The following is an 11318-nucleotide window of genomic DNA, read 5'->3' as shown; positions in this document are numbered from 1 at the left end:
GTTTATAATTGAAAGGTATGTATTCATGTTTGGTGAAAAATGGACTTTGTAATATACTCCCTGTTCTTTACCCCGGCTACCTTCACAATTTTAAAGAGAGTATTCCAGTCAACACTGTCAAAAGCTTTCTCTAAGTCTACAAATCCTATAAATGTAGGTTTGCCTTTTCTTAACCTATCTTCTAAAACAAGTCACAGAGTCAATATTGCCTCCCACATTCCTTTGTTTCTCTGAAATCCAAATTCATCTTCACCGAGGTTGGCTTCTACACGTTTTTCATTCTTCTATAAATAATGTGTTAGTATTTTGCAACACTGGCTTACTAAACTAATAGTCCAGCACATGCTTTCTTTGGAGTTGGCAGTCTGAGTGTATTTTGCCTGCATCATACATCTTGCACACCAGATGGACGAGTTTTGTCATGGCTGGCTCTCCCAAGCTATCAGTAGGTTGTCATCTACTGCAGGGCCCTTGTTTTGACTTTGATTTTTTCAGGGCTCTGTGAAAATCATATCTCCCACTTCGTCTTATGTACAGCTTTTTCCAGGTCTATAATATTGGCTTCAAGTTCATCTCCCTTGTATAGAGCCTCTCTATACTACTCACACCTTTCCCTACTTTGCTTAGGACTGGTTTTCCATCTGAGCTCTTCGTATTCTTAGAGCTGCTGCTCTTTTCTCCAAAATTATTTTTAATTTTACTCTTGTGAAACATGCTTCTTTCTGCTAATGATGCATGCTCCTAAATCCTTACTGAAGCTAAATGATGTCCTTTCAGTGTCATAAATAGGATGCTAACAACTGCTTATCTGCTTTTTCTAGCATAAACACTCTCCTGGAACTCTTGACTTTAGTAGCCACGGTCACTATGACGACATCGTGATCACTAATCACAGTCCCTATACTGACGCTGTTGATAAGGTCGGGCCTGTTTGTAACGAGGTCTAAAACATTTCCTTTGCATGAGGAGTGTCAAACTAGTTGTCCGAGACAGTTTTCGGACAACATATTCAGAAGTATTTCACAAGATCAACTGTATCACCTACAGTGAAACCCCCCCCCCCCCCCCCGAGTGTCTTCATTATTTTCTGTTTTTTGCTGGTGGTGTCCTAAAACACACTCATGATCCCTGTTTACTCTATTTTGCGCAGTGCTCATGGAAAATCTTTCATTATTGTGCTCAACATGTGGATATTAAGGTACTAAAGGAGTGGATACAAGTACAAAAAGCTACTGAAATCACTGTTTCCTTCAATATTTCACATTTATTATTTTTTCTTTACAATATTACAGACACTGTTACTTATTACTTATACAGAATTAGAAAATAGTGTAGGAACGTAACAGTATTACACTGAATTCAGAAGAGTCAGCTGAGCTGTAGCATAAAAAACATCACACTATACTTATCAGTGAAACAGACTATCACAAAATGTTTGTATAAAACTGTAAATCTAACAATTTCATCTGATCTGTGTAAAATATGAAGGAGCTTTTTATCCAAAAAACAAAATTCACATACATAAGATTGTTTTAAAAAAAGTAAAACAAACTTTTTCCTTTAAAATAATTGTACATCTGGCAAATTTCTAACACTTATGACTTTTTCGTCTTAAAGCTTCTGGATTCCCCAACAGAGGGACCTTCCCCTAAAAACTCGAAACGCAATTCTTCGGGACAAGTGTAAAAGCTGAATTATTGCACATAACACATACACTGCCCAAAATGAACACTGTGCCACAGTGCGTACACAGAACACATTAAAAAAGAATGTCAACATGTACACTGGCCTGCACTCGCCTTAAGAATGGAGACAGACTGATGTATGCGGAGCCTCTACTGACTGCCCCTGCCACTACTTCAAGGTGTGCGTCTGTGATGACAGTGTCACCTGCCTACTCCGGTTATTCCGAAGGAAAGCGTCGTCTACACTGTGCGATATTTCGGCAAGTCGACACCGCCGACTGCGGGAAGTCCCAGCCCAGTTACCGGGGATGCCGACGAGTCGGCGTGCCGACGTACGGCAAAATGTGGATGCCGCCACCCTGCCGAATACCTGAGAGGAGTTCAAAATAATCTTAAACTGGAAATGCTTAAAATCACACACTGTCTTGCTGTGGTTTAGTTTCAGTGTGTGTGTTGGCAGAGAGATTAATAACAATAAAATGAAGTGTATCTGTGGAACAACTATTTCCACAAAAATGCTTTACAAGCTACGGACCTAGGAAACAAATTCTCTGAAGATAGGTAATGTAAAAGACCACCGTTTTGGAGGACGGAAGGGGTGAGAGTGGAGATGGGTGATTTGTGACCAATTTGTCTGAATTAAAGAACAGAGCCTAAAATACTGTTTCAGTACATGGTGGTATACTGTAGCTAACACTGGTATGACTCCTCGCAAGAGACATGTGGAAAATTTTGTTTTTCTCAAAATAAAGGTCTGTTCCAGAAACTACCATTTTGGAACACAAGAAAGAAGGTGTAATCAATGCACGACAAACTGCTTTGCTGTGTGCTACATCTCTGACAATGTACTGTCTTCAATGATATCTTATCGCAGATAACAAAACTGAAATCTTGTCAAAAAATAACACCAGGCTGCATCTAAAGAGTCACATTATTTTACTTATAAACATCACACAATTGCTTGAAAAACTTTTGATACGGCTGCTGAAGCCCAATTAAATTTAAAATTTCCATATTCCATCAGTTTCAGAGATATTTGAAAGTGGTGGAGCACGTGTCACTTCTTCACTGTACTGTTTAACATGTGGGAATGTCACACGAGAGTGATTTGACTCTTAGGCAAGGAGTAGAGTATAAATCTTAAACAGTGATGGTGTTTGCTGTCTGGGAGCAACAAGAAGAGGTGGTGATTCTCTGTTCTGTAAGTTAACTGTAATTTCTTTTTTCCTTACGAACTATGGAAGCAAATTGTGAAATAAAATGGTTTTAAATCCCTGGCCTATCCTGCCAGAACACCTAACACTGATCTACACTTAATAGTAACAGTGCACACACAAGTTTATAGAGCATAACAGTTTGTAACAGAAGAGACAAATGTAGAAGTTTCACCGTGGCAAAACTAAATATTTTGCAAGCAGCTCAGACTCCAGTTATCGCTACACAAATCACTTTATGGCAGAGAGGGGAACGCCAGTTCTATGTCATTTTCTTGTCAAATCCAACAGTCACACTATTGTGACATAACTGCTGTACGATACTTAACAATAAGAAGAAACGCTCCAGAGTATTTTCGGCTGCACATTGAGACTATTCTTTAGGCAGCCTGCATAATCAGAAGCGACAGCTTTTCACATGTCACGCTGATGCTTGAGCATCAGGTGAGGAGAACTGCGGATAAAAATACAACTGGACAAAACAGACTAAAATACCTGGAAAGCTCATTGAACGAGAACAGATCCTGATCGGAATGGGGTGTGGCTTAACACACATTTCGCCTTTCACCTGCCTGAGGAATAAAGCATCAATTTCAGGAAAAACAATTTTGACATCTAAAAATGGCCATATTGCTTTTCAGGGAGCAAACCTTCCTGGTTTGAAACATTACAAATTTCTTCTGCAGATTTGCTACCTATTCAGTTCACTCCAGTTTTGTGGTAGTTAAGTTCTTTTTGAAAAGAAGCAAAAATAAAATGCGTAGCATCAGAACTACAATCCAAAAAACAATGAGCTCAATTAGGAAAGAAAAACTGAGTGTACCGTAAAAAGAAAAAAAAATCAGCATAGAGTGCACAAGTTACAAGAACACAGTTCGAGTTCCAAGAGAAAGGGAAAACTGTACAAATAACTGCTACAAATTGTGACAACAGAAACTGCAGAAGGTGGCTCTTGGAGCGACAGTGAGATCAAAATAACAATAGAGACAATTAATGACATCTGTGTATCACATTTGGGTGGAACAGTCAGTGTATAGGACACAAAACTCCTATCTCCAGTGTCGAGGCAGACTTAATTGTACAAAAGAAGTAAACATGCTGACAAGGTGGGTAGATAAATACAAGAAACTGATGATGAAACAGGAAAATATACGGCGAAAATTAAGTCATAACAGTATGCACGAAAGTTGTCACCGATGTCGCAGAATGTGCTTCAAATTGCACAGGTATCTACCCTAAACATTAAATTATCTCCACTACTACAATGCAGTGTTAAAATATTGGCTGTTTTATTACATATTTCAGCTTCAGGTCACACAATCTTTTGACCCAAGGTTGAGATTTACAATTAAAAACAAAATTGTTTAGAAGACAGGTACTTTGCATCCCTAAGGCATTATGACTAGTCTGTAAAATATTGGAACACTCTTCCATTCTCCGGCTGGATCAAAGGGAATTTGCCCAAAGAATCTACCCATTTACTATAGCATCTATTCAATTTTTGGATGCCCCTAGTGGAATGATTGAAAATAAACAGTAAACAATGTATTTAAACTCTCCATTCTTTAGACAAGTTATGACCATTTCCTTACCCTGACAACATTACAGGGAATGAATTGTATCAGATACATAGTTTTTGTGCCAGAAGGTTATGTGACACATACTGAGGCATAAGGGCACTGCAAGTGTGTGTATACAGTTAATTCGTACATAGGCCAAAGTACACCCGCACACCAAATAGAAAATGTTGCTTACTGGTGCCAATTAAATACTGCACCAGACAATCTAATTAAGAAGCCAATTTACTGAGGCAAATGAAGCTTTCAAGTTTTATGATATCAAACCGTTGACTAGGCAGATTCCCAGTACCTATGTGACGCACATAATTTTGAGAATTTGCTCGGTAAAAAAATGTTTGCCAAAAACTCACACACTTGAGAAATCGTTTGTGTAAAAATTTACATAATACTTTGAGATATACTCCCATAAAAAGAAGAAGTGCGGCACACTTTTCTTCACAGTGTCCAGTATTGTCTGAAAGCTTCATACGCTCAGAATGTAATAAATATCACTTAAATGTGCACATAATGTCAGGCAAATTTAATGCAGACGTGCACTGTGACAAAATGTGCATTACAGCTGAAACTACCAATACACATTTTGCCACTTGTTCTATATATGTGTGAATAACTGAGAAAAGAAACAGATTGTTTTGGTAAACTGGAATCCATATCTTTCAAAAGGTTCTGCCACTATGTAAGAGTAAAATTTGACACCTCTCCCACAAACAATATTATCAAAATTGTATCACACATATTCCATGACAAATTTCTTGTGATAAATATTCATATTCCATTACAATTAAGTTGCACTGGGCAGAAAATTATGAAATTGAAATGAGTTTTCCCAAAACAAACTGCTTCTCAATGAGAATTTTTCTTAATGCATAAACGACTTTTATTTGTATACAGACATTTAAGAGCATGAACATATTTCATCACGTTCAAACATTCTGACATACAAAACTCACATTTAAAATAAATGCTCCTGTAGGGTGAGACGCCTGCTATTTCGCACACTCGACGTCACTTCCTCGTATGTTCGCAATATGTTCATAACACTTATCGATATGGGCCTCCCGATAAACAAATTGTTCACTAGTTTAGGACTGGTTTACTTCATTATAGTGCAAAATGTGACCTACTTCCCAGAACATATAATGCTATCTGTGAACCTTAATAGCCCATCAGCAATGAACACCGAAAATGTTCTGTTAAGATTATTGGTGTTTACGGGAGTAACTAGCTTAAAGATATCTTGCCGAAAAACTGCAGTTCCTGTCTTTTTTTTTTTTTTTTTGCCCGAATGCAATGTTTTGTTCGTTTAGTACTTCCACGTGTCACAACAGTGAAACAGAAAACCTGCACGCCAACCTCCAGAAGCATTTATCAAATGGCGACTTATCCCGACTCGATGCAACTCTTGCCGAGCACTGGGAAGTCTCGTACAAAATCATTATCGTGTACTTTATCGCACGCTTATTAAATTAAATGACATTTTGAAAATAAATGCCTTACTGCCTTTGCAGCAACATAATTTTGTGCCTCAATTTCCATCAATTTTAGGCATAATCACATTTATAAAATGTACGTAACGCTTTTTCCAATAATCTGAAAAAAGTGCTCTAGTTTGTATTTTTAATCTATATATGTCATGCCCCTAAAGAAATTCTCAATACATCTACTAAATATATATATTCTCTCCAATAAACAACATATTTACATGTGAGAAATACAGTGAGACAAAATATTTAATTATATATTTACAGATATAAGCATGTTGTGCTGACCATCTTTGGATACACATAATAACTACACTTCGTGTGAAATTGGTACACCAGATAATTTACTTAGGGAAACACATTTGCCATACACACTTGAGAAAGAGCTGTCAGCAGAAAGAGTTTTCCCACAACCCCAATGTCTAATACAACCAATCTAAAATTGTCTAACTATGATTATGACAGGCAAACAGACCACTCCCAATACTGAACTGTGGTAGGTCTGACAGCAAAGCTTACTACGGACCACTGAATTACACATTTTTAAAACTCAAGACTGCATTTTCGGATGGGAGGAAGGATAGAAAGGAGCAGGCAATACGTTAAATGCGAACACAAAATATACAATGAATGAAATGTGAATGTTCCAATGTAACAGATGAGATGTGGATTTCATAGCTTATAGTAATGAGTTCCACAGGAATTACTGCTGGAGAACACGTTGGGCACTAGCCACAAGTGTAAATATGTACAGCAAAGGAAGGAAACAGCACACCAACAAAATGAAAGAGGAACAAAATAAAAAATAAAAGATGTACCACAAAAAGAAAGCTTCGCTCCTTTTGATGACAGAAAATTAGCTAGTCTTTCAAATAATAAGACACGTACTGTCCTTCGCAGGAGGCAAAATGTTTAGTAATGTCAAAACACATACACGTGTAAGTAAAGTTGGACATCATCCTCTCTTTCAAAACTATTTGTTTCTTCCTCAGGGAGGAAAGACAGATTAGTTTTGAAAATTAGTATAGTGTGTGTAATTTTGTTTCGTGACCATTGGCAACACTCTATTTTTGCCTCGCTGTGCTAAGCACTGACCTGCAATTCTGTCTCTGTGTTATAATTTTCTCATGTGAATTTTCCATTTGATATAATTTCATAAGTTTTTCAATCCTGAAACAGACTACGCACGAGAACAATTCGTTGATGAATGTACTCTCAGGCATCAGCAGGAGAATTGCAGCTCGAGCAGATGTCACGTGTCAGTAGATTCTCATTTCGTGTGTAGATAATCTGTACCCTTTCATTTCTTTTTTCAATTCAGTACAAAGGACGAAGGAAGTACTCCTGTTTAGCTTTTCAAAGACACAGTGTCAACACTTACTCCCAGTAAAACAGTAGTGCCACCCCAAGTCACACGTAACTTTTACCTTATTTTACACGACCGAAGCGATCGTCTTCAGAAATTACATAGCCGAGAGTTATACTCAGTCCCATATTTGTAACGAGTGGCCCTCGGCCACATAATTTCTGAAGGTGCTTGTGGTGGTCGAGTGAAACCTGTAAAATAAGGAAAACATTACATGTGACTTGTGACAGCTCTACAATTCCCGTTTCCAAAGGTCACTGTTTCCCTGCAGGCAAATGCCTGTGCTTGCTGAACTTAACTCTCACTGTTGCTAATCAATTCCAAATACAGCTGTAATTGTTTATACTTTTGTGAAATGAGAGTGACTTTTGTGGTACAGTTGAAAATCCACACACACACACACACACACACACACACACACACACACACTCTCTCTCTCTCTCTCTCTCTCTCTCTCTCTCTCTCTCTCTTCTCTTGTCATCTTTTTGATATGTCAGAGGAGGAGTGCAAATAATCGGCGTGCTCCTGGTGTAAAAGGAAGCGTCTTCTATGTGAGTTTCTGTTCTCTGGCATGCAACAAAGTGATGGGAAGGTGACAAGATGTGGGATATGCATTTGACAGACGAGACAAAACTGCTGGATGACTAAATATATTACAAAGATGATAAAAAATGTGACACTAGTGGTATCAAATTGTGTTTCGTCACCACCTCCCCCCATAACAGCAGTCCTAACTGTATAATCTTTCCACTAATAGGTTACAATTTTTGTACGCCCGTGACTGTAGCATTTCTCACAGTTCACTTTTGAATTAATTATATTGAGCTGAGAGACATACCACTTGTCATGACCCGTACGAGTCTGAAAGACGTGACAAGCAGCAATTGTTTGGGCTAACTCCATCTACGCAATGCAAAAACGAAATTGTAAATTTCTGCAGAAACACCGGAGAAAATCCATCTGATGACTCTCGTGAAAGACACCCGGTATATTTTCCAGGATATTAGTGACTGCTGGGAAATGTACGTCGTACCGAAGTTTGGGTACGAACTGCAGTACATTGCCGACAGTGTCTCAGATTTTGATCGGTGAACCTTTCTGAGGGGTTCAATTTATTTGGCAGGCCCTTAGGCAGAGTGTTGAAACTGTCACAAAGGGTGAGCTCCAGGAAACAGATCTCATGATAGTTTCTGAAAGGCCAAAGATTGATACGGGAATACTGCTCCCAAAATCACATCAGCTCGCTGGAAATTTAACAGAATACGTTAACAGTCTGATACTTAGTGTCTGCTTCCAGAAAGCACTCACTTCCTCTAAAATTGCTCGAGAAAAGAATATGCTTGCAAAGAACACGTTTCCTCCGACAGAAAAGGTCACCGATTGCTTCACACACACACACACACACACACACACACACACACACAAATGGAATATAAACCTGTAGCATTATGCTGATACAGTAGCTGTCTACCCAGTATATCAACTGAATACAGATTAAGAAATATCTCAGCACTACTGTACCACGAAATTATATCTCAGTGCGTGTCATAAGTAACTTATAATGTCAGTTCTGTATGCATAAGCAGTTTTTAGAATCTGCATCTCCATCTCAAAACTACAGGCCTGCTCAGAAAATAAGGCATGACACTGCCTGTCATGTACAATAGTGTAGTGGAATTAACAAATGAAAGAGAAAACTTGCACACACTGGAACATGTCCTTTTGTCACTTCCATGTATTATTATTGTTCTTTTTCTTACTCCAGAGATTATTGTTGTTCTTTTTCTTATTAACAACACAACATTTATTCCTTAGACAAAAGAGACTTTACAAAACCACGGTGGGTGAAAAAGCTACAAGCATAATTTGGCCGCAAAATGACGTGATGCGTACTGCCGTGTACACCAGAAATCGTACTCGTGCACAGTATTCAATTTTGCAAACCAGGACGTAGTGCCATCCGGTGCGCAGGAAAAGTTGCAGCCATTTCTCCGTACTGTCAGAACTCCACCCAGATAACCATTGTCTTCATCTGATTTTACCCTGCAACAAAGAAACAAAAACTGTTACCTACAACTTTTCACCAACTTTCTTTCGGTTACGAAGTACGGCAGTTAGTGTTGGGCCATGTGCATGTGTAATCAGAATAAACTATATTTTTTTATTAAAAAAAAGCAACAACAATAACAATTAATGACAATATCATACGAGAAGTGCACAACAAGTATAAGAAAAATTAAACCCATTCACATTCTATGCCAAAAAATACATACGATTTACTCAAACTATACTTTGCCATTCATAGTAGATGGCACTGTAATTGACAAATATTAAGTGTGCCTGTTTCTGGAATTAAAAACCCTCAAATCTGTTTCTACATTTCATTTAAAATGTATAGATAAACCTTTGTGTTCTAACACTTGATGCTTATGTTCAAACGTCATTGACTGTTGCAAACATGATTGCACAGTACAAATAATATGGCTAGATATTGACATTTCTGGCAAATAAGCTACTTGTATGGTAATTTAGTTTTTAGTTCGCTACGGGGTTGACTGTGGCGAATCCCCAGATCGTGCTCAATTCTGGAAGCTGCCTTAAACCTCACCATCAGGGTGACAGATTTCAGTACGTTTCATCCGACTGCCGTTGGCTGCTATGCAGCTACCAGCCGAATACAAACCACGACTGTTGTAATAACATAAAATATCCACGAACTGATAATGACAAGTGCACTTGCCACGGATACTCGCCGGAATAGAGCACCGCTACGGTGAGAGGCGAGGGGACTCACCGAAATCGAGGACCCTAATGGTGAAATGAAAATGATCCTGCGGCACTGTTGACCGGGAAGCCCCATGCGGGGGAGTTTGGCTGCTGTATTGCCGAGTCCCTTTCAGTTGACGCCACTTCGGCGACTTGCGGGTCAATGATGATGAAAATTATGATGAAGGACACACAACACCCAGTTTCCTGCTGGGAATTGAACCCGGGCCTCCTGTGTGGTAGGCGGAAAAAGCTATCACTATGCTACGGAGGCGGACCCCTTATGGTGAGAGGCAAAGGGACTCACCGATATCGAGCATCCCGACAGGGACAGAAAACTATCCCACCTACGCCATCATTCCCGGTTCATGCTAAAGGTAGTTTCTACACGAACCCTGAAATGGCAGCCGTACTGTACTATACCATCAAATTTGCAGTACTACATTAAGTTTTGAACATAAATACCGACAGTTCAAACACAAAGATTAACATTTACATCACAAATTAAATGTAGAATCAAATACATCAGTGCTTAATTGCAAAAACAGGCACAGTCGATAGTTGCAATTACAGTGCCACTTTCCATGAGTGGCAAAGTAAAATTTGAGTAAACCGTACATATTTTTTGGTATAGAACATGAATGTGTGATACAACTGGTGGCTCTCATTTGAAAATACAAAGTGAGCTCACCCACACAGAAAGGGTAGTTTAGGAGGTGATCAATTGTAGGACATACAGTGTTATAGAGTCACTGCATCTCATTTGATTCCTTGCGACGACTTATCTCTGCATATGTGCTGCACAATAGTATGTGTGTCTTGTCTGGAAAAAAATTTTGTTCCATCTGCCGACCTCCCTCTCTCCACCCTCAAATTTGCATCCCGTACTGCATAGTTCTGTTTTTGGATTTGTTTTTCTGCCAGTGTTAGTTAAGAGGAAACAATGGTACACAACAGTATGGACAGGTTTATTGACAAAGAGGAGTTGGCGGAGTGTGAACTGAATGGAAGAATTTAATAATGTGATATAAAAATATGCACTTGCTGGATACTTCATTGCTCACTGGTATATAAATGACTCAAATATTTGTGAAGAGATCAGTAACAAGGAAGAACAACCACTGTATAGCTTACTCAACTAAGTAAAGATGCTAAAAACATGTGGGAAAGTTTCATCCTTTGAAAATGTAAAATTATTGTGTTTAATGTAAGTTAGCGGAATGAAA

At 38.6% G+C, this 11318-nt stretch overlaps 1 protein-coding gene across 1 annotated transcript in view; it reads right to left on the bottom strand.

Annotated features, from left to right (window-relative positions):
• Positions 1-1252: 1252 nt before the first annotated feature.
• Positions 1253-11318, bottom strand: part of LOC126108400 (nuclear pore complex protein DDB_G0274915) — a 137181-nt gene continuing 127115 nt past the window's right edge. The window contains exon 14 of the mRNA XM_049913610.1: positions 1253-9369. The gene's annotated coding sequence lies outside the window, so the exon portion shown is untranslated. The remainder of the gene's footprint in view (positions 9370-11318) is intronic.

Source organism: Schistocerca cancellata, chromosome 11 (assembly GCF_023864275.1).
Source record: "Schistocerca cancellata isolate TAMUIC-IGC-003103 chromosome 11, iqSchCanc2.1, whole genome shotgun sequence".
Lineage (NCBI taxonomy): Eukaryota > Metazoa > Arthropoda > Insecta > Orthoptera > Acrididae > Schistocerca > Schistocerca cancellata.
This window is presented reverse-complemented; position numbering and strand designations above follow the sequence as displayed.